This window comes from Zonotrichia albicollis, chromosome Z (assembly GCF_047830755.1).
Source record: "Zonotrichia albicollis isolate bZonAlb1 chromosome Z, bZonAlb1.hap1, whole genome shotgun sequence".
Classification (NCBI taxonomy): domain Eukaryota; kingdom Metazoa; phylum Chordata; class Aves; order Passeriformes; family Passerellidae; genus Zonotrichia; species Zonotrichia albicollis.
In genome coordinates, this window is record NC_133860.1 from 6478588 (window position 1) to 6487330 (window position 8743).

Below are 8743 nucleotides of genomic sequence, written 5' to 3' on the forward strand. Positions count from 1 at the left end.
CCTGCAACTGAACAGAGGTCTCGGGCACAACCCTGCACCCCTCCCTGCGGAGACACCTTCTTCGCATCCCTCATCCCCACCCCGTTCTGGGGAGAACCACCATGTTCTTCCGCTGCCTCGGCCCGTCTTCCCTGCACAGGCTGCTGCGGCCGCAACCGCGGCCGGCCCTCCCTCGGCCCCTCGGTCCGGGGGGCCGCTCCCTCCTCCGGGCTGCCGCGGCCCCGGGCACCTCCCCGCGGGTCTGCGCGCTCCCGGCCCGAACCGGCCCTGTCCGAGCGGGCCTTGCGAACCCTGGGGACGGGCCGGGGAGGAGAGGCCGTGGCCCCTTCGGCAGCGGGGAGAACGATCCGCCCCCGCCCGGCCGGCCCGGAGCCGCCGGCCCGGGCAGTCCCTGCACGGGTGCCCGCGGGCCTCCGGCCGCCGCCGGGCTGGGAGGAAGCGACCCCATAGCATGCAACCTCCGGTCCCCATGCGACACACCTGCTGCGGCCGGAGCCGGCGGGCTCGGGCAGGGCTACGGCCCGCGGTGCGGCCCGGCCCCGCGTCGGAGGAACATAATGGCAGGAGGCTGCGGGGCTGGGCGGTGGGGGTGGGGGTGCTCGGCGGCACAGATGGGGAGACGCTCCCGTGTGATTCCGTGTGGAACGGCTCCCTGGAGAGTGCCGGGGGCGGGGAGGCTGCGGGGCCGCCGAGCGCCGCGGGGCCGGGGCCGGGTCGCGGCCTCCCGCAGCCCGCACAGCTCGGGGGGGGGGTTCCGAGCGCTGCCGGCGGGCAGAGCCGCGCCGGCCGCCGGGCCCGATCTCCTCCGCGCCGCAGCCGGCGCCGCCCGGGTGCCGTGGGAGACGCTCCCCGGGGCCCGCCGGGCTCTCCCCGTGCCCCAGCGCCTCAGGCCTCGAAGGGCAGCCGGGGGAAGAGCCCGCGGCCGCCGCTCCGCTTGCAGGCCAACAAAGGACGGGAGGAGCCACACGCTGCCAGCTCTGGCGGCTCAGCCCCTCCGCCGGCGCTGCGGCCGCTGTGCCCGGGCCCGGCCGGGGTCACCCCCCGGGTCCCGGGGCGCGGCCGGGAACCGTGTCCCGGAGCGATGCTGCCTTTCCTTCCACACCCTGTGAGCCGGGCACTCTGGGGCCCGCCTGCGCAGCACCTGCGGCCCGTGCGCTGCCTCCGACCGGCCGCCTTTGTTGGCTGCGCAGCATCCCGGCGGCATCGCCATTGCTCGCAACGGCAGGGCGAGATCCCGCCCTCTCCGGTACCACCGTGCAGCACCATTTTCAGAATGGAATGCTTTGCACGCGAATCGCTTTATTGAAGCATACTAATGGCTTTAAATACATAACACCCGTCTCCAGTTTACGCTATGGGCAGACAGTATACGAAATATTCTAGATATAATAATATGTATTAGTGCATTAGCGTCTGGTGTCTTAGAGTCTCTTACGAGCCTGTTAGGAAGGCAGCAGAGTCCCAAAGGCGTTTTGCACAAGCACAGCTCCTTCTGGGAAGCTGCCCCAGTAGCTGTGCCCGCAGGTATCGGTAGGGCAGGAAATTACCCATCGCCATTCCCTGCCTGCTCCAATCCTGCCTCCACACAAAAATTATAACTTATTCCAATTAGCCAAAACGGAACCTATGTTCTGTTTTGGCTAATAGGTTCTACTGACTTTAATGTTAATATAATAAATCGATTTTAGGATTATATGAAAGTGGATTTGTGCACTAGTTTTAATGTTCAAGAAGGGTCATGCAGTTCAGCTTGCACAAGCCTTGGGCTCATCCTCCAAGATACTTGTAGAATTGGGCCGTGATAATTACAACACCCTATTTCTTCCCAATTCATCAGTAAACTGATTTGATTAAAGAAGTGAAAACTACACTCTCTTTACTTCCATTGAACTTCTGTGGTTGGCTTGCATAATAGCATAAAAGAAGATGGCAGCTGCTACTACTACTCTGGTATTAATATGTGAAATGTTAATCAATTTCACAGTTCATACATGGCACAAAGGTCCTTGTGTGTGCTGCCTTTCACACTTGTTTTCCTTCCAGCCAGGAAGGAAATCTACTACTTGCTTCTGTACTTTAAAGATGTGCTGGGACCAGAGAGGATTTTGCAGGTGGATTGACACAATAAAAACTGAAGTCAATTTACATTTGATTTTTTTATGTCAGAATAAATACTGCCTGTTTTGTCCTTCCTACTGGGGAAAAATAAGAGAACATTTCCTTTCTAGCTAGCAAAACATGCTTAACTTAAAGCAAGAAGGGTAAAATGCAGATTCCATATTTCCAATTCTAAATTTGTTTTCAGAGTAATAGCTTTACAGCTTCTGGCAAATGCTTAAGAGTGTTTGCAAATTCCAATGCTTTTTTCACCATAAAATTTCTTGTAACATGTGATCAACAAGAGCAGAACAGAAGTTTATATTTCTTGTTTTAGAATAACTTATATTTTTCTTTTTATAATTGTTTGGAATGCAACACATATATTTAAACATTCAATATTTAAAGACCAGCTTACAATTAAATTTCCCCTTTTCAGATGTTCCTATCACTAATCTCTAGGTATTTTCTTGAGAAAAAAAATAATTTTCCTTTCCTGGTTATTAAAATATATCTTCTATTACATTTTGGACTGAAACGCCCAGGATTGCTTTTTAAAATTACGAGTTTTATTAAAAGAAGGTGATCTCATAGGAGATAAGGACTTTGGTCGGGAGAAATGTACAAACACTGCCCAGAGCTGAGGAACATGTCTGCAACAGGCAGATCTGCAGAATGTGTTCATGGAAGACGGCAGCTCCTGCTATCCACCTGGCAGGAGAGAATCTTTAACCACAGCGTGAACACTTGCACTGCCCAAGGAGCACGAGGAGTGAGAAACCCTAATGACTCTCAAGGTGTTAAACACTGCAAAGGCCCAAATACTGCATTGTCTTGAACAAGAGACTCCCATTTTTAATCATCTGTAAAAGAGATGCTGATTTAGGTATAATACAAAGCCAAGAGGATTTGTCAGGGCTTAATTATACCTTTTTTTTCTGGCTGTTAACCAGAGCAAAGTAAGCATTATCCAAAGAAATCAGAGTTGGTTAGTGAGGATCATGGATCATTGAAACAGTTCTGTTTGTGAGGAGTTGCAGTCATTAGCTCAGTTTTTCCACGTGTATGAGGTAACACTGTGCTGTGCCATGCTGAGAGCTCCCAGCTCCTCTGAACAGGCAAGAGCAGAACAACACCCCTCAGACACTCACCTACAAATGAACTTCAGTATGAAGTGTATTCCCAGTGGGAAATGAAGGGCTTTGCTCCAAATGTGCACATAGAGGAGCCTCAGTGTTGCACATGAGCGGGCCTGGTACACAGGCCATATGCCCACAGCACTTGCTGCCTCATCGCCAAGCTGCCAAGCAGTGACACTGGTGTTCAAGGCACACAGCTGAAGGCACTGGCACAGGGGTACATCTGTTGGCAAAAGCGTGCCTTCAGCCCGAGCATTTCTAGATATGAAATAGGAAAGATGAAGTAGAAAAGCCTGTATGATGATTGATGATTGTCAAAAGCTAGGAAGGCATTTCTTCTGCACAGGACTACCGTTTTTGGAGAAACTGAATACTCCCAGAGGAGCAGCAGCAGAAAATGGACTGCTCCCCAGAGGCAGGGCAGCCACAGCTCCTCTGAGCAACCTGCCAGTGTCTTACTCCCCTGACAGGGAAGAATTTCTTCCTTATTTCCAACCTAATCCTGCCCTTTGTCAATTTAAAACTTAAAAAATCCCTTGCCCTGTCACTACAGGCTCTGGTGAAAAACTATGTACCCTAATACTTGATGTCTGTATACTCCATTTATACAGCATCTAGCACCCTGAGGCTCCCTGAGCACTCAGTGCAGCACACCAGCACTGTGGCCAGAGCAGCACTCAGGGTGTGCAGGGAGAGCTGCTGAGGGGCAGCACACACCTGATCACAGCCACCTTTCCAGCAGCACAAACAGCACAGCCTCAGGCCAGACCTCCCAAACGCAGTCCCCAGCCTGCTCACACAACACAACCACAGGCATAGTGCAGAATGCACGGCTGATGGATTTCTGGATTTTCCGTGACACTGTTGTCTTTTCCGCTTACGAACATGTTCCGAGTGCTGGGCCAGAACCCCTCAGTCAGCTCCTCATCAGGAATTAGCCACCTGCGTGATTAACATCAGTACCACAGAGCTCAGCAGCCTGGCACAGTGAAGAATGCCTGTTTTGTTCCCATACGTGCCATATGTACGGGGCTTTTTCCTTCCTCCTCCTTATATTTATTCAAGTATCGAGGATTATTTCTGAATTATTCATCATACAATATCTGATTAAACTGTGGCGGTGCCGGTTCCCACTGCTTAATGAATGAGCCATTAGGCTTTTGCAGATGGTGCCATCAACAGCTCCTGTGCTGTGTGTTCCGTGCACTTACCCAGCAAATGGAGAGCGCTGAACCTGAACACGGTGTGGGAGACGAGTAATGCCCATGCAGTGATCCCACAAGCCACATCAAGACAGCAAGTGTTGCTGTAAAACTTACATTTGGTCCTAGATGTTATCTAATACAATTTTCTCAGAAAATCTTAGTATAGCTGAGTATATATCCCACCAAACTACCCAATACATCACTTCAAGCAGGGAAGCAGAGGACAGAAACTGCCAGCAGTTTACCTATGTTGTCCTGCAAGGTGTGACAACTGCTGCCATGACTTATGGGCATGAGCAGGGCCAGACATCATCTGTGTGCTCCACGCACTTCTGTCTTGGAAGAGGAGACCGAGAAGTGAGAGAAGACACTGTATTCCAGAACCCAAGTGGGTTCTGTGTCTGGGAAAACAGACACAACAGGCACAGCTGCACCCTTGCTTTGGGAGGGCCTTAGGAAGTGGGAGACAGTGCATGGCTGCTTGAGAAATCCATCCCCAATGACACAGCTCGCTGCTCCCTCGGGGCTGCCACCTGCACAGCTGGGGAGAGGCGCTGCTCCTCTGCAGGAACGGGCACACAGGCACTTGGCACCAGCAGCAGCTGTGCTTGCACTTCTGCCTTTCCAAAGCCTTCTCTGGAAGCACATAATAGAAGAAGGACGAACCCAAGAGTGATTTTTCTGCCACTTTTCCTCTGTTTACTTCAGGAAATGCTGCCCTCACAGATGAGGGTGGCAGCAGCAGCTCAGCCTGGCTGTGGTTCCTGATTCCAAGCTGCCCGTGATGATCTTCCTACAATGAAAGCAAAGTTAAAATCAAGGCACCTTGCTGGTTTGTGGCCTGCATGGCCAGGGAGTCTTTCAAGCACTCATACTTTCCATGCTGGTCCTTGGCATCTCCTGCTGGAAAAAGGACATCTGATTCATCCCCACCTACTGAAGATGAGTCAGGATTATACAAATTCCATTTCGTTTGTGTAACAGCACTACTTCCCATGTTGCAAGCTTTCCTGTCTGCTGCCATAAAAGTCTTGGGTACAGAGGAGGGGAGAGCCACCAGAGCAGCATCCAGCCCCAAGGGTTTCACTGCTCAGCAGCAGCCCGTGCTCAGGTCCATCAGCCGGATTAGCAGTCCCAGATGGCATTGCCCTCTGCAGTACAGGTGGGCAGGCTCTTGACTTGGTTCATGTGAACAAACAACTGCAGCAGCTCCAGCCTGGAAGGGTGCCCCAGTGACCGAGCACGGCTCCCTGTGGGACATGAGCTGTGGGGGCACACAGGGCTCCCCACACAGCGTGGGGGCCACCGGCAGCCAACAGCCAGGCACCTGCTGCTGTCACTGGTGACACTGCTGGGGCTGCCTGCACCTGCCTGGCCAAACTACAGGCTCACCTTGTCTGGGAGGGGTCATCCTCCCTTCCAGCCCCAGCAATCTTTTCTGAAACCTCTGCTTCAGAAATCAGGCTCCCACACAGCCGCCATGCGAGAACTGGCTTGGCTTCAGATCAAATCGCTCCATCTTGCACTGCATGGCTGCAAATAATAATGCAGGCTGAAAAAGCAACTGCTGAGCAACATCTCTCTACTCATGAGATTTTTTTTTATTACTTCTTAGAACTGTCCAAAAATGTCCATCCTACATAACTAAACCCACTCTAGTTTGTGATACATCAGAATTCTAATAATACCTTTTGTACCTTATATATACACCAGAGTTTGAACATCCTAGAGCTGGCAGGCAGATGGAGTTTAACACGAACTATTCCATCAACAGATGCTACTACCACCGAGTTCTCTTTGCTCAGTCTGGGAATGAACTGATGGGCAAGGCAAGAAAACATGTTTTCTTACAGAGACACCATCTGCCAGCTTGAGAAGCTGCTGTCACCAGTGACTCAGGATAACTCATATAAGGAAGAACATTATTAATACCATTCTCAAGACAGCCCTGTTATTAACTACACGTTGACGGTATCGTAACTATTGTCTAGCATCAAGACTATAGCAATAAGAAAATACTTAACTAATTAGTCTAAAAGGAAAATAACTGTAAACAAAACTACTTGAGAAAGGGCAGTTATTTATCTTGGGAACCTTTAGATAACAAACCTGGGTTTAATCCTTCTTTACTATTATATTCTGTTAAGAATTATTGCATGATATCAGGCAGAGCTTTTCCAGTTGTGGAAACTTACAGTTTCCACAAAACAACAAGAAAAAAAGGTTTTTGTTTTTGGGACTGGCCTTGTGCACAGCAAGGAGCTGGATCCGTGATCCTTGTAGGTCCCTCCAGCTCAGAGTGCTCAGGGAGCCTGTCCTGCCACGCACAGGCAATCCCTCTTCCTGCAGGACGGCGGGAAGCAGAGCTGGTGCATGTTTAGAGAGATGAAATAAATCATAACCACCACGTTAAGTCATCAGAGAGCCCAGGAAGCATCTGAGAGCTGCTTTATCTTATGTGTAGTGAAGTAATTTGCACAACAGGTTGAAGGCTTTTGATGCTGCCTGCAAGTGGCTTTGAAGGCTGGGAGCAGGGTGGCAGCAGGTTCTGCCTGCAGGGCAGAGGGGGAGGCCGGGGCTCCCTCCCACAGGCGCTGCAGATGTGGAGCTGTCGCTGTGGTAACACACCCCCAGGGATCCTGCTCACGTCCCGCCTGCAGCAGCAAGCACGGGACACAGCACTTCTGTTAGCTCTGAAAATAAGCCTGCTATGACTGAATTGCTGCAGCCGTACCTTAGAAATTACCAACTGCCTAAATGCCACAACATGGAAGTGTCCCCGCTCCATTCCTTGACTACTGCAATTACTAAATGATCAATCTTTAAAAAAAACCCAACAAACCAAATTCCCAACCTGCTCTCCTCCACCTGATACTTTAAACCTATCTCCAATTCTCAGCAAAAACCTTGGAGCTCACACTGCTGCACTCTAAAATGTGAGCAGATCTTACTGTACCTGAACTAAAATTCTGTGCAAGGAAGAAATAATACTGAAACATATCCACATTACAGCACTGAGGAATCTCTGTCAAGGTGAACACAGCCCAGCAGCTTACTGCACGTGAAAGCTGCCAAAGTTACTAATTAGCTGGCAGAATGAGGAAGAGTAGTTGATGCATGAACCAAGGCAGTAACTAGAGAGACAGCAACGCCAGCCCTGAGATCTGCTGAAGAGTTCCATGGTGCACATGGTCTTGTGAGCCAGAGGCCTTTCTGAAGCACATGAACCCTTCTTTTGCCAGAGAAGCCTGAGTTTACATAGATTACCTTAAACCTTCCTTCTTAACGTATTCAACACCCAAATCCAGGTAACAAACACTTCACTTACACAAAACCATACAGCAATGCTACAGTAGAGGGCAAAGCAATTTAGCCTACCAGATACTTCAGCAAAAAATAATTATCTGCAAATAACTGCAGTGTAGGGAAAAAACAAACCCCTGAGGCTTTGATTTAGAAAGCATACCACAAGTCAAAGAGAGCGGTAACAACTACCTAGGTTTAGGCATGTCTTTTAATCCCACCCATTTCACTTAGATTGAAATGTTAATTTATATCTGTTGAACTTTTAAAGTGCTTTCCTGGACCTAGGCCAAAGGACATGAGTGCTGTTTGCACTGAAGAACCAGAGTATTTCATTCTAAACACTAATAATTAAAACAGAGCACTTCCTAAAGACAGTGCTGCAGTGAGAAAATGCCTTTCCATCACCATTCTCTTTTTAAAGAGGGTTCAGAAAGATAAAGTTTTCCTCTACACACTCTACTGCCACAGGCAGACTTTTGTCATACAATTTGGACAAGTCTGAGTGATTTAGGTCACTCAGAGAACTCTGTTAAAGGTATTTGCAAGTTTAACATAAGTGTGCAAAAGGGTGATGAGGTTGAATGGCAGGGCTCACTCTGGTAACTGCTACATGGATGATGCACACGAGGAAAATCCATCTAGAATCAATGTAGAATGATTTACACAGGCACCACGAATGCCAAAGGCCAAGAGAGGCCCTGCTGCTGAGTCACAGGGCTCAGAGCTGGGCAGGGGTTTATGCCTGAAGAATTTGGCACCACCTAACTGCTGACTATTTAACATTTGTGAAATGATTCAATTCCTATAAGCGCAGCAGGAATTTAATTCTAGATCTAAGATGGCAATATCCATACTATACTGCCCAGAGAGGATTTCAATCAATTCACACACACACAAGTACATACATGCATATACAAATATGTCCAAGGGTACCTATTAAAGATCAAACACCTTTGCACCTCTCAAGAGGCAAGGGTTGAGCTTCGAGGAGCAAGG